This window comes from Calypte anna, chromosome 2, assembly GCF_003957555.1.
Source record: "Calypte anna isolate BGI_N300 chromosome 2, bCalAnn1_v1.p, whole genome shotgun sequence".
Classification (NCBI taxonomy): domain Eukaryota; kingdom Metazoa; phylum Chordata; class Aves; order Apodiformes; family Trochilidae; genus Calypte; species Calypte anna.
The window spans coordinates 124,699,628-124,723,350 of record NC_044245.1 but is presented as its reverse complement, the minus strand read 5'-3'; the positions used below and the strand labels follow the sequence as shown (position 1 = coordinate 124,723,350).

Here is a 23,723-nt window from a genome sequence, read left to right as displayed (position 1 = left end):
TTGTGCTTGGCTGAGGGGCTGCATGTTTCTGCAAGAACAACATGACTGCAGCCCACATCAACAGTACCCAGATGTTCTGTTTCTGTCCCTGAGAAGCCAACATTCTTCTGTAACAGAAGGATGGAACATTCTTGCCAGCATGGTACACTTAGGCACATTTACATAGCAATGAGTACAGTTCAAATTTTCAGTATGTTGTAAACAAAATAGTGTACTACCATGTATGTCAAATACTTTTTAGAAAAATAAATATATGGAATTGAAAAAAATTCATTTAAAGTTTTTTAAATAAACGTAACTTTTTATAAACAGTACATTCAAAAAGTATTATGTCACATTTTGTTTTCAGAAGGTCTTTATAGAAAAGAGGAAGTTAGCTGAACTGACTGATCCCGGTCTCCTCATGCCCCAAGTGTTCCAAAGCTGCTGTCTCCCCCACCCTTGTTCAACTCATTAGGAATAGGAATGAAGAGGGAAGGAAACATTAAATTTTCTCTGAGTCAAAAGAAGAAAACTCATCAACTGTTTTTTTTCTAGTAACTTCTTTTCCAGGAATACATCAAAAATTTTATTCAAGGCTTCAGTCATCAGTTATTTCCCTCAGTAATTATATCAACTCAGCTACTAACATCTATAAATGAAGTTAACAGATTAGTGTCTGATCAGCCTTGAAGCAGGTTGGTTCCCCTGGGAGAAGACAGTCTGCTCCCACCATGATGTTTGTTATTTTCATTCAAGATCCAAAAACCTACTGGTATGATATTACTGAAAAAAACAAACAAAAGCCTTCACTGCCTGATCCACACTGGGTCACACTCACATTCAGCAGAACACACCTTTCTCCCAGGTAAAAAAAACTTCAAGAAGGTGGCCAAGATACACTGAGCAAGATGAAGGACCTTACCTAGAGTTTTGGACATCTATTAATCCCTGAAGGCTGGTCTGAATATATGATAAATGATGCTGCTGCACAACTTAAGAAGAGAAGAATAATCCAAAACTTGGCCCCTCAGCCTTTGACAGGAAAATTACTACCACAAAGCAGCTATGGGGGGAGTTAGAGGACAGGACACAGGACAGCAACCCTATTTATCACATGAAATGTCTGCAGTCATGATAAAAACAGTATTAGACTCTGTGTAAGGTACTACTAATGGCTGCCATATTCCAGAAAAGGACAGGACATGAGGAGCACTATTCAGGATAATGAAGAATGAAAGAGCAGCCTAAAAGCAGTAAAGACTGGAAGTAAATCTGCACATTATCTGTATCAGGAACATGTAGAAAAAGTTTAAAAAACCCAAAAAACCAAAACAAAAAAACCCATCAAAAAAAAGGCTCTTGAATTAAAAGAATTGTACTGTCATAAATGTTTCCAAAATCCCATGTTTCAGATGGGCAAAGTTCCTGCAGAGAGAGAAAGCAAGCATGCATGGTATGAAACTAAGCAGGGACAGTGAAGACACAAAGCAGAAGAACTGACAGACTTGCACCAGGATGGGATTACTCCATTACTCTGTTGTCTCATTAGAAGTAAAACTTTTCATAAACTGAGAAAGATTTCTACAACTAGAAATTCTTGAAATGCTGAAAAACAGGGAATTTTCAGGGGCTATCAGCCTCCTGCCTTCATGAGCCAGAAGAAACTATGAGTGCATGGCCAAAAATAACCAAAACTTCCACTAAATGAGTTGTCTTATCTTGGTGAGGATGCAATGGGATGGCAATCACATAAAGTGAAGTGAAGATATTCATCTGGAGGACTGGACAAGGTCAAAAGCAATACCATTTCCTTCATAATCTAATTTTCAAGAAAGCCTATATAAGAAAGAAAAACTTGAGGTGAAGAAGCACTGAAAGATGGGAGGTGGGGAGGAATAAACAATTTGGTGGGTTTTGTTCAAATAATGCAAGCCTTAATCAAACAAGGGAACATGATGTCCTATGAGCACTATTTACTGCTTTCTTGCATCACACACAAATTTTTTTTTTCCCTCAAATCCAAAACTTTTTACTCAAAATAAAAGTCCCATTTGACTACTGGACATGCTGATTAAGGGTTAAAACCTTTGAGGTTACCTCTACATAATCTTAAAGAGGATTACATACAGCAATGTAAAAGTCACCATCCTGGTAGTTACAATCTTCCTGAAAATTGGGGGATTAATTCTAACTGGGCAAGAGTCACCACATATTCCTGAATATGAACTTCCTACACCTCTTTATTCAAGTTCTAGGTTAAATTTCAGTGGTCTAAAGGGCATAAAGCTTTATTTTCAGTTTCAGAACTGCTTCACTGACTCATACAACTCTCTGCCCTCAAAATTCCAGGACATTAAAAACAATTAAGCTTCTGTCTAAACCATCCTCATCGTACATAACTGTTACATCAACTGGAAGACTCCTACAATAGATACATTAAAAATTAATACTACTTCAGTTATACACCTTTAGTTGCATAAATTATTTTGAGTAACTACAGATCAATTAGGATAGTGTCAGACTCTAGCAAAACTACAGACTGGCTACCATAGTAGCCATTAAAAAATTAGAGGACCACTTCCTAATTAATACAAATCAAAAGTTTCATAGAACAGAGTCTGGTTAACAATAACATCATTAAAAACTCCGTACTTCTGAGAAGATTTCTCTAAATCTCAAGATGCTATTAAAACATCAGAAATAGAAGACAGCCGGTCTAGTGGATATTTCATTAATTTATATTTCAGAATTTGTTGATGTTTTACTTATTCATGGAATTGAAACAGATACAATTTAAATTACATTACCCATTTGGTGATATCTGCACCTGGTTGAGACTTAGTGTAAATCTTGTTGAAGTTGAAAGCTAAGAGGTATCACTTGATCAACATATTTACAAATTGTACCAAGTCTAAGACAGTAAGGTCTAATTACCAGTAACATTGTTTCACAGCAGATAGAAAACCTATTGGACAGAACATTTGAAACATAGGAAGAATGACAAATCTGATAATCTGTGTAACAAGAAGTTACACAGCACAGCTTTCTAATTTAACTTTATCAGAAGATCTGCAAATCAAGGAAGTAGCAAGCTAATATTTATTCAAGAAGCACAGTCCCTCCCTCAAAAGGTCAATCCAATAAAACAAAAAAAACCAAAACTTAAAAGTACAATCAAGCAAGCAAACAAACAAAAAACCCTAACCAAACAAAATTACGTAGCCAGGAACTCAGAAACTATCCATAAAGCTGTGGTAGACATTTTCATAAGCCACTATGTCCCTGGCCTGAAACTGTGTAGTTTCATCTGATAGAAGACAGAAGAGAAAATAAAAATAATTGTAATTTTAAATTAGTTATATTCAATCAATGTATTTGCATTTCCTGATGATGCCTTAATAACCATTGATTTATTCTCTTGCTAATGTGATGCTCCTGTTCCAGAAATAATATAGAACATGTTGGATAAGGGAAGAGAAAAAATAAACACAAAGATTACACTGTGAATGAGCACTGTAGAAACAAGTCTTCCTGAATGCCCAAAACCCGAATACAAAAACTTGAGATTTAGTTGTATAAATGCCCTTAGCAAAGACAAACCAACCAGATTACAAAAATGCCAAAACACTACTAACTTACCCAGTAAAATCTTCAATTCCATTTATTGTAAATGTAAGAACTGAGTTGGCTAGAAAAAGTCATCATAATGCCATAAATATTATATTTACTATATCATAGTGTATCTTCCAAATAAGAATGGAAATGTCGGGGCATCTTTTTTTTTTCAAACAAGGAAGCTCAGCTATTCAAGATCTTTTTCCACCTTCCTCCAAGCAAAAAAGCAGGAAAGGCTTAAGGAAGAAGGAAACAGTGTGGAACGAATAAATGAGCTCAAACTCTAAAAATCTACAGCTATTTAGCATAATAAATATTTCTATGGAGAGTCTTGGGTAAATAACAACACTGACATGAGTTACTTTTCCTTGTTACACAACATAAAGAAAAAAAAAAACCAGAAAGGTTTTTGTTACTTTAATTAAGAGTTTATAGATGCTCACAGACACGATCAACATTTTTATCACAGAATAACAAAAGTTGTTTGGGTTGGAAGAGACCTTCATCTAGTTAAAATCCCCCTGCCATAGGCAGGGATACCTCCCATTAGACCAGGTTGCTCCAAGCCCCAGCCAACCTGGCCTTCAACACTTGACTCCTCATTGCCTCCCATCACTTGGAGAAGAAAGTTATCTGCACACTCCATGAACCTCTTGGATGACTTATGTCTTGCTGTGTTGTCCTTCCAGCAGATATTGGATGACTGAAGTCCCTCATGAGGACTAGGGATTGTCCTACCTGTCTTTAAAGGGCTTCATTCAACCAGTCCTCCTGTGAGGTGGCCTGTAGTAGAACCCCACTATAATGTCCCCTGTCCCTACCCTCCCTTTGACCCTGACCCAGTTCCTCATCCCTCCCCAGGCAGAGCTCCATGTATCCACCTGGTCACTAACACAACGGGCAACAACCCCTCCTCATCTCTGCTGCCAGTCCATCACTCCAGGCATAGAAATCCTCCTGCCATGTCCCCATGGTGCCAGCCAGTTCATAGCTCTGTGGGCACACACACGCTTCCAACTCCTCTTGTTTACTCCCCATGCTTCATGCTTGGCACAGAGGCATTTAAGTTGGGCCCCCAGTGAAGGGGAATTACTGTGGAGTGGCTGGAATTCCTTTGAGGTATTTCTCCCGTGCTTCCCTCTTGGCACCTATTACCTCAGGAGCCCCTGGCTCATCTCCCGAAGACGTCAAACGTGCCACAGTGGAGCCAGCACATCTCTGAGCAAGTCATTTCATTTGCCCTCCTCCATTTCTGATATCCTCCTCCTTTTCCAGATCCACCATTACAAGCTCATCACAAATATCAGCAGTTCCATTCTCATTTCAGATCAAATACATGGTAGCAAATAATACAGCCCAGTAGGTTCTTCATTTTAGGTGTGATGATCTAGGAATACAGACGTGAAACACTCTGTAGGTCAAGGTATTAGCTTTTATTAGCTCCTAATTTATTTGTGCAGATGAGGTAAAAAAATACCCCTCTCATGTGAACAGAAGCTTTCAGCAAAAAGATGTATTCATAAACATATACTCAATCAAAATTGTTGCTGGTTTGATTCCTTTCAGTAGGATGACAGAATTTAAAAATACTCAGTGTTTTACAATCCTCCTTTTTAAGTATAACTAATTAAATTCAAGGGTGGCAAAATGGTACTCTGACATATAAAAAAAAAACAAACAAACAAACAAAAAAAAAAAAAAAGAAAAAAAAAAAAAAAAAAGATTTAGAATATTTCCTTCATTGTTTGAACACAAGTACTAACTTCAAGAAAATGAAAATATTGTTTCATCACATAATGGTTGTGGTGGGAAGGGACCTTTAAAGATCATCTAATTCCAACCACTCTGCATGGGCTGGGACACCTCCAACTAGACCAGACTGCTCAAAGCACTACCCATTTCTTAAATCCCTTATTTTTTGTTGTTTTCAACTTTACTATTTTTAACATTAAATCCTCTATTTTTTGGTTTTGAGTTTCACAACTGAATAATTTAGACATTTCCTGGGAGCTATTTTTTATTATCTGCCATAGAAATACCCATGAAAGCCATATCTTACAAAATAAAAAATATTTAAGATTGGAACCATGCAACCTGCATGTTCTCCATCAGTTTTTCTGATTATTCATCATACAGATAAAAGAACTTGAAACTTCTGTGACAGCATAGTCAAAAAATAAAAGGCTATTAACTTTATGAAACTCTATGAAAACAATTTAGGCTACAGGCTAATGCTCAAACTGAAGGCAAAAGATGGTACATGATGTATTCAAAACCATAAATTATGAAAACTTTAATTATTAAAATTGTAAATTTGCAAGATGAAGTAAGTAGTACTGAATGGTGTCCTAATCTATGAAATATCATTTGTAGAAGTATTATAAAGAGTAGCTTCAGTCTTTGTTTAATCACTTAGAAAATATTAGAAACAGGAATCAGCTTTTCACTGACCATTTAAAGTAATACTGCTAAGACCACTGATTTTACTTCTCATGAGAAAAACATATCAGGACACTATCTGTAGAACAGAGTTGTAGTAAAACCATTATTTGTTAAGCAACAGATTATGTTGTGTTTCACCTACTACTGTTTTGAAACTTCAGTGAAACAAATACTGATGCTAGTATCTACCTTTAAAAAAGAATCTAGGCTATTATTCATTAAAATAAATAACTAGCAACTTCAACAGAATACTCAGCTACCTGCGACTTGTATAAGAACACCAAAAGCCTTTACGACTAAAGAAATAAACTTCATGTAGCTGTATTCTTCAAGACAAAGATATTACCTAAACAGAACTGGAAGACTTGAAAAAACAATAGTAAGTGCTATTCAAACCATTTGTAACTGTAGGGCATACCCTATGCTAACAGTGAACACTGAAAACTTTTCTGAAGTCAGTGGTCAGACAGGAGTGCTCTTAGCACCAAACATTCATCCCATAAACCAGACATTCACTCCATATAATCCCAAATCCCAAAATCACAGAATGACTGAGGTTGGCAGGGACCTCTGGACATCATCTGGTCCAGCCCCCCTGATCAAGCAAGGCCATGTAGAGCCAGCTGTCCAGGACAATAACCAGATGGCTTTTGATTATCTCTAAGGATGGCAACTCCACAACCTCTCTGGGCAGCCTGTGACAATGTTCAGTCACCCTCTCAGTGAAAAAGTGTTTCTTGATGTTCAGAGAACACCTCTTGTGTTTCACTTTGTGCCCACTGCCTCTGGTCTTGCCAGTGGGCACCACTGAAAAGTGCCTGGCTCCATTTCTTTGCTGCACTCACCCTTCCAGTATTTATTTCCATCGATAAGGCCTCCTTCAAGTCTTCTACAAGCTGAAAAGTCCCAGCTCAGAGGTGCTGCAGCACCAAAATCACCTTCATTGCCCTTCACTGAGCACTCTCCTTTATGTCCTTGTCTCTCCTGTACAGAGGAGCCCAGCACTGGACACAGGACTTAGGGTTTGGTCCCATCAGTGCCGAAAAAAGGGGAAGGGTCACCTCCCTCACTCTGCTGGGAATTCTTTGCAGTCCAGGACATTTTTGCCCCACAAGCATACTGCTGGCTCATGTTTAACCTCGTGTCCACCAGGACTCTCAGGACCTTTTCTGCCAGCAGAATTTCTTGCTTCTTCCTGCTACAACTCAAAAGCACTATTAAAACAATCCTAAAACTGACAGTATCCCTCACTCCATCATCTAGATGTACCTTGCAAGCATTCTTAAAAAAAGGAATTACTTGAGGCTAAGAGGACTGAGAAAGGACCCAAAAGTGTTAAGCAATTAATCCAACTTTGACAAAACAAAGAAGAACAAAGCTATGAGAAAGTCCTCATATTTTGTTATCAACACACTTTTTGGAGTAAATCTGCAGACCAGACAAAACAGTGAAAGACAAAGAAGTATTTAATTTTTCATGTTTTCACCAAGCCCACAGAACATACTGACACATATAGATAATACCAGTGGTTTCCTTAGGACCTGTCCTCCTCAGAGTCCATAAGGCCTTCTCAGCAAGGCAAGGCATTTGCTCTGACAACTAACAGCTTCTTTTAAAATACTTCAATATCCATGATATACTGCAAATATTTTGTTACCAAGTTCCAAGTTGCCAACCCAACAGCAGACCTGCACAGATCTGAACAGGAAAGCAAACTGCCATTCTTCTTAAATCATAAAACATCTTGATATGGAAGAAACCCAAAAGGATCACTGAGTCCAACTCCTGACTCTGCAACAGGCAACCTAAAAGTTCAACTATGTAACTAAGAGCACTGCCTGAACACCTCTTGAACTGGAAGCACTAAATCAGTTCCCAGAACCATGTTATCACTGGTATTAGTGATACTTGGTGGCATGAGTCCCACAGTTGGAATGCTGGGAAAAAGGGCTACAGGCCAGGAATAAGCAGGGTAGGTGAGATGAAGAAGTTGCACTGTATGTAAACAAAGGGCTTGACTGTACAGCCCTTACAATTAGTGGTAAAATGGTGTGGCAGATGCACCCATCCTCACAAAGACCTAACAACAAACTGAAAAAAGCCTTAAAAAACTTCCTGCCACAGCTCTTGTCCATGAGGAGGGGGGGAAGGTACATGAATATCTGACCACAGCTTAGATTTCACTATAAAAATTTTCACTATAAAGAAGTATAAAAAAGACACCCACAGGAGAGCCATTTTAAGTCAGCTCTCCCTGTAGAAGCATATCTGCAGTCAGCAACTCTCCTCTTGGGTCAGAACACCACCCAAGATAACTCCTTTAGGTCAAGAGTCCTCCCTTTATTAGGCTAGTGATTGTACTTTTTAGGTCATCTGCCATAAACCTTAAGAAATGTTAAGTCATTTGTGGAGTAATTAACCCTCACACATTATCCTGAACATGTGATTTATGTTTTGGGAGTGTTAAACAATTTTGATAAGCCTCATCTTTAGTTAATTTTCTGCTAAACAAGTTTGGTTTAAATGAAGTATATTTTTTAGTTTATCACCAGCCTAATTTAATTTGCAATGCCTCCACACAATGTGTGGTTTCAAACCTCTGGGTAAAGATTAGGGGAATAGAAAACAAAGGAGATGTAGTGGGTGTCAACCAGTCACCCAGAAAAGATGTTAGTAGTGATCAGTTACTCTAAATGAGACTACAAGAAAACCTTGGATTGGTGGCTCTTGTCCTTACAGAAGATTTCAACACCATACTGCTGTGACAAAGACATCTGGAAAATTTCTGAAGTTTGTGGAAACTAACTTGTCAGAGGTACTCAGTAAGCCAACTCAAAAAAAGATGCTCCCAGACTTGTTTGTTAATAGAGGACTCATGGGAGATGCAAGAGTAGGTGGCTGTCTTGGCCATAGTGATGATGGAATGGCTGAGTTAAAAATCTCACTGTCATGAGAAAAAAAGGACAGCCAAATTTTTGGACTTCAGAAGAGCAAACTTTAAGCTGTGCAGGAAGCCATTTAGCAGAGTATCCTGGGAATCTGCTTTTGGGGGCCTAGAAGTCCATGAGGGCTGGTCACCTTTTAAAAGCACAGGAACAGACAACTCCACTGCATTCTAAGTCAAGGAAGTGGAGCAGAAGAGCAGATGGCTGAACAGGGAATTCCTCATGGAGCTCAAGAGGAAAAAGAAATGATCTCTGGAAGCAAAGTCAGGCTTCATAATAAGATTACAGAGCCATGGTTCCTACATGAAGGAGAAGACACAACAGGACAAAGCTCAGTTAGCATTGAAACTTGTCACTGTAGTATCAGATAATAAGAAAGGCTTTTTAAGTACTTTAATAGCAAGAATATATCTGAAGAAAACATTGGACCAATACTTCCTGAAGATTGTCATCAGACTAATAGGGATGAAGAAAAAGCAAGAGGATTCAATGCTTTTTAGCCTCAGTCTTTAATAATACTAACAGCCCCTGAACTGACCTGAACTGAGTCAGAAAACTACAAGTTTGGGAACAGGAACTTTTACATGGAAATTGTCAGCTGAATGGTCACAACTCCATGGAGTCTGATGGGATTCACTGCAAAGCACTGAAGGAGGTAGCAGATATTACAGAAGGGCCTCTCTCAATCATCTACTAAAGGTATTCAGAGTCAAGGGGAAGTCCGTGCTGTCTGGGAGCTAGACAAAGCTATTGCAGTTGGCAAGAAGGGCATGAGGGAAGATTCACCTTGGTTCCTGGAAAAACCTGTGGAGAACACTATAGTTCATCCTACTGAAATGCATTTAAAGAACAATGCAATCATCACACTGTCAACAGAAGTTCACAAAGGCATAGTCCTGTTTAACTGATTTGATATCCTTGATAAGATTACACACCTCGTGGATAAAAGGTGGGCAGTGAATATAGGTTTTCTGCATTTTAGTAAGGCTTTTGATACTGTCCCTCACAGTATCCTTACGGCTAAATTGTCCAACTGTGGGATGAGCAGGTTCACAGTACACTGAGTGAGGAACTGGCTGCAGGGTAGAGCTCACAGGGTTGTAGTGAATGGGCTACAACTGCAACCCAGTCCCCAGCAGTGCTCTGCAGGGCACAGTCCTAGGGCTAGTTCTGTCCTTTGTATCTTTCCATTATCTGGATGCTGCAGTTGAATGCACCATTAGCAAGTTTGCTGAGGATACCAAACTGGGAGTTCTTGTTATCTCTCCTGAGTGACAAGAGGCCTTGCAGAGGGATATAAATAGATTACAGCATTGGGCAACCATCAGTGGCATGAAGTTTAACACGTTCAAGCACCAGAATCTGTACCTGGGATGGACTAACCCCAGTCATAAGTATAAATTGTGAGAGAAGTGGATGAAGAACAGCCCTGCAGAAAGGGATCTGGGGGTGATGGGTGACAGAAAGCTCAATGTGAGTCAGCAGTGTGCCCCAGCAGCCATGAATGCAAACAGCAGCCTGAGGGCTGCATAACCAGACAGCCAAAAGAGGTGATTATCCCTGCTGTATTCAGAGTTAGTGTGGCTTCACTTCGAGCACTGTGTGCAGGTCTGGGCCTCACAGTTTAAGAAGGAGGTGAAGGTCCTTGAATGCTTCTAGAGAGCAACAGAGCTGATGAAAGGGCAGGAAGGAATATCTTATGAGGAGTAGCTAAGGACTTCAGGCTTGTCTAGTTTGGCAAAAAGGAGGACAGGCAAACTCACTGCTCTCCAGTTTCCTGAGAAGTTGAAAGGGAGCTGCTGATCTCCTCTACCTGGTATCAAGTGACAGGACAGTGAGGGAATGGCTGAAAGCTGCATCAGGGAAGGTTCAGACTTGACATTAGGAGCATTTCTTTACCAAAAGTGTGATTAAACACTGAAATGGGCTTCCTAGAGAAGCCCATTTGGGCTTGGGTTAATGCCCCAAGCCTGTCAGTATTTCAGGCTTTGGACAATACCCTTACTAACATGCTTTAACTATTTTTCAGCCCTGAAGTGGTTAGGTGGTTGGATTACATGACCACTGTAAGTCTCTACCAACTGAAGCAGGCTATTCTATTTTATTCTTGCACAAGGAGAGGCTTGCGGCAATAAACACTTATCTGGGGAGCTTGTTCCAGTGCTTGACCACCCTTTCAATGAAGAACTTTTTCCTAATATCCAATCTGGACTTCTCCTGATTAAATTCTAAGTCATTCCCTCACATCCTATCATTGGACAACAGAAGAAGATCAGCATCTCCTTTCCACTTGCCCTCATGAGGAAGTTGCAGACAGCAATGAGGTCACTGCTTGGTCTCCTGCAAATAACCTCAGCTGCTTCTCCTAAAGTCATGACCTCTAAGTCAAACTATCTTGGTTGCCTTCCTTTGGACACATTCTCATGTCCTTCAAACACCAGGTCTGATATTTACCTTTCTTAAGCCAACGCATATGCAGTTCCCAGCCCAGAAAACAAACCTTTGTCCAGTCATATTGGTACAGAGAGCAAGCTACACACAAAAATATTTAATTTTCTGTGTATTTTCAAGCACAGTTACTGACCATTGTTTCAGATAATGCTCAGTTCAATATTGCTATATTTACAGCATACTGCCAGCCTCATATTACGGTCTAAGAAAGAAAAAGTACAATTACAAAGGTTTTAAAAAAAGTTTTTCAGTGCTATTGCAGGAAGTCCAAACAAATGACAGATTATGATTTCACTGCTCATGTCTGCCTGTTCCACTTTGCCTTATACTTAGACAAGCAAAGACCTTTTTTAGCCTGATTTCCCAAGCAAACTTCACATGTATGATTCATTCTGTCCACCTGCCTCTTCCCACCCTTCCTTTCATCTCCATCCCTCTAAATGAATCTGTTCACCACCAGACTGTTAAAATAAACTGAGAAGTAATCTCCTCTGATACACTAAGTTCCCACAAGCTTCATGAAAGCCAAGAGCTAGGCAGACAATTTCCTGCACTTGCTGCATGAAAGGCTGCAGCATGAACTCAAGATCCCCATTCTGCCTGGCCCAAAGGCTGTGGAATCACCACAGGATTTAGAGCTCCAGCTCTAAATGGATCTGAGCTAGAGCTGTGCACAGTGCCTTTTATATTACAGGGAAGGTCTGGAACAGTAAAGGGAGAAGAGAATTATGATGATTTAAGAAAAATTTTTATGGAGCTTAGGTTCACTGCTCACAGAGCAACTTATCAGTGAACTACTTAGGGTTCACTTTGCTTGTGAATCTCAGTCATGATCTAGGTCCTACCACAATATCAAATAATGAAAAATGTCACAATGCCTCCTCTGCTAATTACAGATAGGACCACATGCACAGTAATACAAATGAAACCCACTACTCCCAAGCTGCTTGAACAAATCAACAGTATTTAAAAACTGACACTACAACACACGCCAAGAAATAAGGGAAGAGTATTTTCTCCCTCATTTTAATATTACTTGAATAGCCTTCATATCTGCCAAAATACTTAGTATGCTAGCTAGACACTAGTCTTCAGCTGCTCTGGGTTGCCTACTGCTATGGATAATCCTAATGATTGGTATAATATATTATCAGACTTGCATCAAGAGGAATGTAAAGTAGTATACTAATATATCTCTCTAAAAATATGGGCACTTTAGTATACTTACACTGCTAACAAAATAAAGTCTAATGATAGTTACATGTAGGCACTTCCATATTAAATATGATTACCATGCTAACAATATGGAAAATGGAAGGGTACAGGCTTCAGAACAGGCAGGCAGCCTGAACACATACCAAGAGTGCTCAAATAGCTTTTAAAATCCACTCACAGGAACTAGTATCAGTCCCCACAACCTTACTAGTCATAATAGCCATGACTACTGTAAGCACATCTCTACTGCAGTCACAGCAAGATTAATAAACCAACAAATTCAAATGGAACATAAAACATTAAAGATGTTATCCCAGACTGATGCTGCTTCTCTTATATCTTTCCCTTTTTTTTTGTGGGCATGCAAAAAAAACATGATTAAGGAATACTAATAATGGGAAATACATTAATACTGCAATACAAAGTTGTCTCCCAGTATCTTCATTATTCTGGTAGGTCAGTAGAAGAGAACAATTCAAAGAGTAAGAGGAAGTCACTCAGTGTTGCAGTCTGAAACGGCAGAAAGCATCTTAGCATACTTTCTGGCAGGAAGAATTTTGATGTAGATCCACCTCTCCTCAGTAACTATTTCAAAAATAGCTCAGAGAGGTTTAAGTAGAATTCACTGCATGTTCTCTCTCTCTTTTCTCTGAATATTTACTTTTTAAAATGTGCTATGCAAGCTATTTTCCAGCTGTCCATCTGAGCAGTCTTAAAATACTAAAACACCTCTGCCTAGCTCAAATCATAGACTGCACTAATCTTACCTGTTACTACCTGAGAGCATTCACCTAAGCCTTGTGATTTCTTTTTTAAAAAATAGCTCTTTAATCTCTACAGTGCTATGGAATTCAACTTGATCTTTAGGAAGGCTCCCAGATTGATAAATAACACTCACTTCTTAAAACAAAAGGTTGCCTGCTTCTACTAATTATTTTCCAATACAATTCTGAGTTACTCTGATACCAGAATTTAACTATGCAAAAAATGACAAGTTGAGAACATAAAAATTAATAACACATAAGTCTCACCAGCAGAGTCCAAAGCGGGGGAGAAGGGGCCTACAAGAAAACTTCTTACATTTTGTAGCAAAACAATGTTTGATGTTATTTTAGGTGAACAGATGGTATTTGTGAGAAATGCAAATACTTTCATGAGGGTCAGTATAATTTCTGGTGAAAAGCTACAGAGTAACTTATATAATCTAAAATCATAAGCAGCTATTTCTTGAGAACAACACTGCCTTGAAACCAAGTGACTACTAAAACTGCACAGGAAAGGTCATTCAACTCCCACTGAAAGCAGTCAACTTTCAAAATTATTCCCTTTTTATGTTGATTTTTAGGAACTTTTGAAGGCAGATTGTAGAAACAGAAGAATGACAAGAAAGGGTAAAGCACCTCCAGCATTCTTTACCCACATAACCTCCACTTGCATGACATGGTCAACAGGTCCTCCAGCCTGAGGAGTATAATCCTTAGTCATTCTCCCAGTTTTCTTCCATATGTATCCGTCATTCTTGCTCTCCTTTTTTGTACCTTCTGCAGTTCTACTACACACATTTTGAGGCAGGGTGGAAAGTGGAAAAGATTAAAAAAAGCACAAAGCATATGCTAATACAGATTTACTTAAACTCATTTTAATTTCTCATGGTCTTTCAGGCTTTGAAACTGAAGCAACCAGCATAACAGATTTACTGAAAATAGAAAAGAACATCAACCCACTCTGAAACAAAGCTGTCCCTGGTAGTTTAACCAAAAAACAAAATATCCAAGGAAGGCTGTAGTGAGCATAGAATAAGTATTTACAAACACAGTTAGTTTACACACTGTAAGTACAATCTGTATAATCTTTTGTATTAAAACCCTATTCTTTAGCAACAGATTTTCTCCTTATCTGTGTAACAATCTATTCCTTATTTTGAATCAAACGTTAGCCAAACCCAACTGAAACTTGAAAGTATTATTTCTTGAAAGACTACACTACTCAACCTGTCTTAGTGTGCACTAACAACTCATTGTTTAGTTGTATGACAGAGAGTTAAAAGCACAAGCAGAATTTTACTTATATTCTATTCAAGGTTCTGTTAGCCTCTGCTGGAGGTCTCCTCTCCATTCTTATGCTAAAAAATGAACTATTTCAATTTTATTTTTTTTTTTTTTACAGAAACAGTACTCTTGTAAGAGCTTTCCCCTGAATCAGTTATTTTTTCCTGGTCCAAGTTTGGAATGCAAACAACAAAGAAACAATACTAACATTTAGCAGTTTTCAAACCACCTATGTACATAAAAACTGTATCCAAGCTAGTATGTTATGTACTTAAGATATTCCAACATTTACTTTTTATTCCATTCCCAAAGGGTCATTTTCATACAACAATTCATCACTAAGTCAGGGTCTTATTACCAAACACTTAATTTACACCACGTTTTGATGAATAACTCTAGGTACTTCTTCCCATTTACATCAGGTCCTGTGTTATCACAAAAAAGTACCAAATATTAATCTAGCCCCTTTTATGTACCTCTGAAGTTTCTTCTTCCATTACTCAATAAATAATTTCACCATCAACAGAATTTGCCAGTTCATTAGTAGCAGTCTTTTTGACATGTTATGAACTACAAGTCCTACGAGTTTCCTTCCCCACAGCTATTCCCTTAACAATGCAGTTTTACTCACCATCCCCAGAACAACACAGCTTTGTCAGCAATCTCTTACAAGACATTCAGACTTGGTTTTGAAACGATGCACAAATATCAGTCGTCCACCAATTTTTTCAATATTAATGGAATTTTTTTCTGTCCTTGTATCCAGATGCCAAAATAAACATTATTTTTTAAAACCCATAATCTTTCCAGCTACTACAGTAAGAAGGTGATATTTTTTTAAAAAACATAAACGTGTAGGAACATAGCTGGAAGTGGAAAATAAAAAGTGCCAAAAATGAAACAATAAAGGGAACTGAAATTTAAGAAAAAACAGCTTCCACACTTCCAATCTGAGGGGAAGAAAAAAGAGAAGTTTGCCAGTTCGGTTGCTCTTCATCTGTTTAGCTTTCCTCTTAACATTTTATTTTGCTTTTTGACTGTTTAGTTTACACAGAGATACACAGTGACATTGAAGTATCTAGAGAATGCAAGAGAGCCAATTCAAACCTATAAATCAGTAAAAACAAGGTAAGATTTTGGGATTAATGTATTTTCATCTGTACAGCAGTTTCAGTTCATGCTTACAATCAAAAAAGAACTCAAGACCTAGCAGAGTAGCGTTTCAAAACTGGACATGTTCCTTTTGCAGCTCTGATGCCCAAGTATATTATGCAATTTTGATTATGATTACAGACTTGATCTTTACTGTTTACTTTGCCCTGTTCTACAGCTACAACTCTTCTGATTTGATTTATACTGAGAAATCACTGGTGACCTTGAAATGCACATACAATCCAAAATGTTCTCATATTTTTCACCCACCTAGACAGGGAACATTTGTTTCTTTTTGAAAAAAACTTACGCTAGTCTGCTTCATCTAAATGCTTATAGTAAAAAAAAAAAACATTATTATTGGCTAGAAACCCCAGTAACTAGACACGTGCAGAATATATACTTCGTATACTTTTTTCTACTCAAAGACAAGAGCTCTCTTCTGCCCACTTCAGGCTTCAAGGTGTGAAACACGGTATTTTTAACAAGATACATCCTCCACTTGTCATTTTTAAAAAATTGTTTTCTTCTATTGCCACAATGATTTTCTGCAAGGTAACTCTGAAATTCTGATGGGAAAAGTAGATGGAGAAATCCTGTGCTGTCAGAACTACTTTAAAAGGTCTGTTACAAATACATATTTGTGTTCTCAGTGCCATTTACACACAAGACAAATCGAGGTAACATCCTACTGTGATTTATGTACAATATTTACATTTGAAAGAATTATCCTCAAATTATTTGAGCCAGCGATGCTCAGAGACATCAGAGACTGAATTTCACTACAACAGACTAGATCATAGAATCATAGAAAATTAGGGGTTTGAAGGGACCTTGAAAGATCATCCAGTCCAACCTCCCTGCCAGAGCAAGGTCACCGACAACAGGTCACACATGAACACATCCAAATGGGCTTTGAATGTCTACAGAGAAGACGACTCCACAACCTCCCTGGGCAGCCTGTTCCAGTGCTGTCACCCTCACAGTGAAAAAATTCTGTATCTATGGAACTGCCCATGCTCCAGTTTATAACCATTGCCCCTTGTCCTATTGTTAGTCAGCCCTGAGAAAAGCTTGATTACATCCTCCTGGCTCTCCCCCTTTACGTATATATAAACATTGACGAGGTTGCCCCTCATTCTCCTCCAAGCTAAAGAGCCCCAGCTCCCTCAGCCTTTCCTCATAAGGGAGATGTTCCACTCCCTTTATCACCTTTCTAGCTCTCCGCTGGACTCTTTCAAACAGTTCCTGGGCCTTCTTGAACTGAGGGGCCCAGAACTGGACACAATATTCCAGATGTGGCCTCACCAGGGCACAGTAGAGGAGGAGAAGAACCTCTCTTGACTCACTAACCACACCCTTGTAACGCACCCCAGGATGCCATTGGCCTTCTTGGCCTCAAGGGCACATTGGTGGCTCATGGTCATCCTTCCATCCACCAGCACCCCCAGGTCCCTTTCCCTTTCACTACTCTCCAACAGCTCAGTCCTTAGCCTGTACTGGTACTTGGGGTTGTTCCTACCCAGATGCAAGACTCTACATTTGCCCTTGTTGTGATTCATTGATTTTTTCCCTGCCCAACTCTCCAGCCTGCCTCGGTCCCTCTGAATGGCAGCACAGCCTTCAGGGGTGTCAGCCACTCCTCCCAGCTTCATGCCAGCAGCTGGCATGCATTATCATGTTGATAATACACTTTATTCCCTCATCCAGGTCACCAATAAATACCTTGAATAATACTGGTCCCAGTACTGACCCTTGAGGTACTCCACTAGAAGCACACTTCCAAGTGGAATCCATCCCATTGTCTACAACTCTCTGCTTTCTATCCTTCAACCAGCTTCCAATCCACCTCATTACCCAATCATCCAGACCACACTTCCTTAGTTTAGCTCCAAGGATATTGTGGGAATCAGTGTCAATGCCTTACCAAAATAAACTACATCTCCTGCTCTGCCATCATCTATCCACCTGGTTACATCCTCACAGGGGCTATCATGTTGGTCAGACACGACTTCCCCTTAGTAAAGCCATGCTAACTGCTCATACTAGTGTTACATCACTCTACTATAACATCAGCAACAGAGAGGATGTTAAGAAGTCTTCAGGTTTTGCACTGGTGATGCTTAAGTATGCTGAGACCCTAGCTTCTTAAAGCAGATTGTAAGCATATCGAATATACTCAGGCAATAAGAAAGATTGCTATTATTTTAAAACAGTTTCAAAAGCCCAATTATGTAATCTGCTTTGTTAAACACATGCTTCACTCCAATTTTTAAAGAATTTATTTTTGCCAAAAGCCATTATAAAGTAAAACACCTGGCTAAGTAACTTCCATTTTATTCTTCGAAGTCAGTAGAATTTTAAGTTAAACCCAAATTTATATTCTCTTTAAACAGGATTTTGGAAGTGCTTTTTTGACAATACTGAATTATCAGGCTGCATATTTCATTAAAAACTTACACAATCCTCAACACTGACTAAGGGGAGAGGGAATAAAAAAAAAAATTTAAAAACCTGCTTGCCATCTATCTGCAGCTACAGAACCACAGCATCATACACTCATGCAAACCTGCAATGATTAATTGCTACATACTACGTGTGTAGTAGGTACTAAGACATACATGAAACCCAAGGATAAAGATCTCCCTGATGTGCTAAGAAACTAAAAAAAAAAATAAAACCAATGCACAGCTTTCTCGGAGGTAAATAATTCTGACACACTGTAACTCGAACAGCTGATGATAGCTTCCCTGGAGTCTCCAGTGTTCCTCTGTAAAGCAACACCTTATCTGTGAAACAGAGTTGCACTTTAGTACACTCGTGGTTAAACTTCCAGGTCCTCAAACACAGCAAAAACCTAGCCCAAAAAGATCTCTAGCCACTCCTAAGATCTTCTAGTTTCTACATGCTTTTGAAATGCTTCTTCTGACCAGTCCAGCTCCAAATGATAAAGACGAAGAGATTTCTCTCTCCAGATATCACTTCTCTCAATAAAACAGAAGAAAGATCTCATGATACTTCTGATGGTCCCACCTCTGACTATTTTATGTCACTGCAGGAGAACATCAGCAGCTGATGCTAATTCTGATCTAACACCTACAGAAAAAGAAAGTGGTGTGCTGATGCAATGAAAACAAACTTCTAAAGGCATGTCTTGGATGTAACCAACTCCTACTGTCTGCATTTGTATATATACACCAAAGCAATACAGAAAACTGTTACCAGGCATTGCTTAACTCAGAATTCAAAGAGGTCAACAGTTCTGGTTTACAAGTTTCCTAAGGACAAGCAAAAATGATAAGATTTTTAACCTGACACTACCACTGAAACTGGGAAACCCTGTCCCAATTCACACAGTTCCATATAGGAATACATGCTACAGCAGCTTTTCTACTGACTTTGAGCTGTACACAATTGATGCAGAGCTAGAAAGCCTTTTTTTTTTTTTTAATTGCCATAAATGCTAAGCTGTGCAGAAGAAGGCAAGACCAGCAATAACCTGTCTTAAAAGATAGGACCAGTAGCTTCAGTCTCTCTTCAGTCATTACAAAAAAGAGAGTTGTCTTAAGCAAGCTAAAACTTCCAAGAACAATGTAAGCATCATTTGCAGGAAGCACATTTTTGTTGTTTTGTCTATCACTTCATCCATTCCCTCTCCAAGCATTCTCACTTTGTTACTGGCATTTTACTCAACTAAATTCAAGGATGAGCTTGAGCTCTTGGGGGGGATTTGGGTTGTGAGGTTCTTTTAAGCTAACAATGAATACTCCAAGTGCATAAACAGTAGCCATTTCCAAATAATAAATACAGCTTGGGTCATGACTTTTTAATAATGGTATCTTCATTTTCAAATCCAGTGTTTAATGGCATGGAAATACTGAAGCATGAAGAAACTAAACACGATACCAACTTCCTCTCATAGATCCTTACCCCCAACTCTTCTTTGTAGCTTAAGACCAGGAGAAATCTCTTTACCCACACACATTCTTTTAAAAGAAAAAACAGGAAAGAGGGCAGAAATTCCAATTTATCAGAATTTCCAGCTTCATGTGGGAATATAAGAAGGAAAATGAAAAGCCACAGAACTAACAGAAATTCCTTCCTTCTTCCAAGGGTTCCACATACTCAGGAAAAGGGGTTGGCTCTGAAATCTGTCAGTATTCCTACGATTTAAGAAGTACTCATAGACAAGAAATTATTTAAACTTTATTGCCAACCCTTTAACAAAAACACACAGGTTGACTTATAATGTTTTGTTCAAAAATGTTTAAAAACAAATGTAAATTATTTTTCCAACAAAAATAATCCATATCCTTTTGGTAACAAGGTGCCCCATGCTGAGAGATTAAATCAGTTCCGGGTATGCAAAACTGCTTTAAAGTTTTCAAGTATAATTATGTATTCAAGGGAATTATTCTAGGGTATAGCTGAAAAGAGACTACTGATAGTGGTAAGTAACTCAAGCTAGAAGCATTTATAGGTTCTGATCTTTAAAATATAGTTCGAAATATAAAAAATATACTTCGCCAAAAAAGTGACAAAATTATTCTAAAACCACAGTTCCACAAGGAATGTTAGTTAAAATTATTTCTAGTTGCCTCATTTGAAAACATCTTTGGGAAGAGACCAGAAAATCTGTGCTTTTAACAACTCTAAATTTTTCCTCAAAAGGATGAAAAATCTTTTAGATTTTTTCTGTGCAAAATTTCTTTAATCTTTGTTAGTATTAAAATCATTGAGAAGTGTTAACTTGGTTTATACCTTGACCAACACAGACTTGGATAAGACAGCATATAAAACTAACTAGAAAAAATTAAAACAACAAGCAAATAGCCCATTATCACAATCCAGCAATGATGTTTGTTCCCATACCACAAAGGGATTAAATCAAGATACAAATTTTGAGGGAAGACTCTTACTATTATGAAGGCCATATTGCCTTTCATGTGCATTACCATATATAACCCAGCCACCTGCAGTGAGCGACAGCATCACCTAGTAAGCTACTGTTATTAAAATTACATAATCTAGGGTTTCCTTTAATGTAAAATATCCTGATGATTTTCTACATGACACAGGTGCCGTGTGAAAATACGACCAAAATATTAAAAGCTCTTTTTACAGTTTCACCCAAACATCAAAGAGCTGCCATTAAAATTATTAGATAGTGCTGAGTCTTTTTATTCCTTTGATGTACAGTTTAAACATTTATAGGTCTGGAAGCAGAGCTAGATCATCCTAGTTAAAATGAGATGAGAATTGGGATTGTTCCAAAAATAAAACATCTTTAAAAAAAAAAAAAGTAAATAAATGCTTCCCCTGACTTTCAACGTTTTGCCACAACATAAACAAAAACTAATGAAATAAACAGGTCTTTGGAGCTCTTGAATTCACGCAGTCTGCTCAGCAAAACTTAAATGAGGAGGACGCAGAGAGACTGGGAGACACGGAGGTACAACCTAAGCAGTGACCGCAGCGACTGCCTGCCCTGCTGTGCCCCCTCCTCCTGAGGGGTGCTGGCTGCACATTCTGCCAGGGGGGAGAGCAGCTCCGTGAAGAGTGGAAACGGCTCTGCACCTCTTGCCTCCCCAGTTTCATTCAAGGAAGGTGAACGTAACAAGATCTTTATCCTTCTCCTCCGTTTTCATCCCGTAGAGATAACCAAGCAAGGGCCGGTCGGGGAACTGCCTCCCTGACTCGCAGACTCTAAAGCCTCTCGCAATCCACTCAGCGTTGACAAGAGTCAGGACTCAGCCCTCAGCCACCCTCACTCGAAAGGCCGTAGACGGGAATAAACAAGGTTATTCCTCTGACACCGGACACCGGCGACATTCCCCCCTCCTTCCCGCCGCCTCACCAAAGTACCGACCCTCCCTTCCCTTGCCAGGTGTGGGCCTCTCAGCCCTGTCCAGACACGATCCAGGGTGGGAGACTGAAGGGAAACGGAGCAGTTCTCCAGCTACCAAACGGGGACATCGAAAGGGGGGGAAGCAACAGCCGCCTCTCCCCCCTCCAGTAGGGGCCGAGGGGTGCGACGAGTTGAAGTGCCGGGAAGGAGAGACCGAGACCTCGCTACAGCTCCCTTCGCCATTTTAGCCCCCACGCCCAAACCCCTCCTCCCCACCCCTCAATGACAGGGGCAGCTCGCTGCTGTCCAGAGCCCACCCCCCTACCCCCGCTTCCCCACAGCCGAACGGCGGCGAGGGAGAGCGAGGAAAACGAGAGCCCTTTTCCTCCTCAGGCCGGTCGGGCTCTGCCGGGCCAGGCAGCAAAGCGAAACGGCTGCGGCAGAGTTTGTTTTGTTTCCTTACCGTGGCTCGCAGCCTCACAGCTGCTGCCGCCTCCTTCTCCTTCCTCCCACCTTTTTCTTCTTCTTCTTTTTCTCCTCCTCGCCGCCGCGGCGGCTCCTCACCCCTCCGCGCCACGCTCCGCCGCCGCCGCCGCCGCGCAGAATGATGCCATCTCACAGCGGCATCGGCGGCTCCAGCACAGCAACCCCCTCCCGCCGCCGCCGCCGCTCCTGCTCCTGCTGCTGCTCCTGCCGCCGCGCTCCGAGCCAGCCTCGGGCACGGAGAGCAAGAACTCGTGGAGCCGCTGCTGCCGCCGCCGCCGCCCGGGCGGAAGGGCCCAGTCGGAACCGAGGAGTGCGCAGTGGCGGTGGGAGGGAAGAGGAGAGCCCGAACCGAGGCTCTTCAAAGGGGACAGGGCTTATCCCTAGCGCCTGCCCCGGGCTGAACCAAGTTGTGCGCTGCGGCAGGGAGAAGAGCCGAGCGGGCGAAATCAACCTCTCCGAAGGCGGGGGAGGAGCGGACAGGCACCAGAGCCGGGGCGGGGGACACCGTGCTTGGGCAGGATAAGGGAGGCTTTTGTGAGTCACTGCCCACCCGAGAAAGTGCCTCTGCGGTGGAGACACCGAGAGCCAGCACACCCCGCTGCTGTGCAAGTGATAAAGACGGCGAGCGTCTTCTCCACCCACCCTCTCTCGGGCTACGCAGGCAGGGAGGGCTCTTGCGCTCCGCCGGGAGGCTGCGCTGCAGCCGTGACAGTCGCCCCGTTCCGGAACCAGCGAGATCGGCCGGCATGGTCCCCTTTTGCCCTCCGACCTCGCCTCCCTCTCTAAACAGGTTCTATTTCCCCTGCTCAGGAGGGCTGGTGGAGGCGGAGGAGATGCTGGTGTCTGGAGCGCCCGGGGCTGGCGGGGCAGCCCGGTCCTGGGTGCAGCCCTGGTTATCTGCGGGCCCAGCGACACCTGAAACGGAGTCCTCGGCATATGCAAGGGGCTGGGTCTCCTTAGGTACCCTTAAAAAAGGACACGAGCACTTTCCACGTTTCTACAAGCCTAAAAGAACCTGTACTGCACAAACACGCGAGGCCTAAGTTGTGTTGTGTGTGGAAGATTAATGCAGCGTACGGAGGCAGTGGTAGCGCTGTGCACAAACCAAGGCCTTCGGTTGTCTCGGAGTCCAGCGCCACTGCTAATCAAGAGGAACAAAAGCTTACACTGTGAGACCCTGAAGCAACTTCCAGTGAAGTCTGGTGTTTTGTTTTTCAAAAGAGAACACGAGGGCCAGCAGTCTGATTTGGGCATGTAAATTCCTTCAGGAAACAAAAGGGAAGCTCTTAGAAGTACTGCTTCCCAACCTATTCATTTGTCATAGGAAATCGATAGGGAAGCCACAAACTTTGGAAAAGAAACTATACGGGGGGTTCAACTTCAAAAAGTATCTTAAAGTCGACTGCACTAAAAGCAATACTAGGTCTTCTCTGAACTGGTAAAACTAGTACAAGTGCATGAAAACTGGTGTCTTGGGTATTTGTATGCACCAGTTGTTACTCCACATGTGAACTACACACAAAATCCAATGTGGACACT

The 23,723-nt window shown here is 40.6% G+C and overlaps 1 protein-coding gene across 3 annotated transcripts in view; it reads right to left on the bottom strand.

The window, feature by feature from the left end:
• The window catches only part of WWP1 (WW domain containing E3 ubiquitin protein ligase 1), a 60,391-nt gene extending 37,649 nt beyond the window's left edge, over positions 1-22,742 (bottom strand). For 2 of the 3 annotated variants that reach the window (XM_030445071.1, XM_030445073.1), the window contains exon 1: positions 22,162-22,742. The gene's annotated coding sequence lies outside the window, so the exon portion shown is untranslated. The remainder of the gene's footprint in view (positions 1-22,161) is intronic. The other variant, XM_030445072.1, reaches the window with a different exon arrangement.
• Positions 22,743-23,723: the final 981 nt, after the last annotated feature.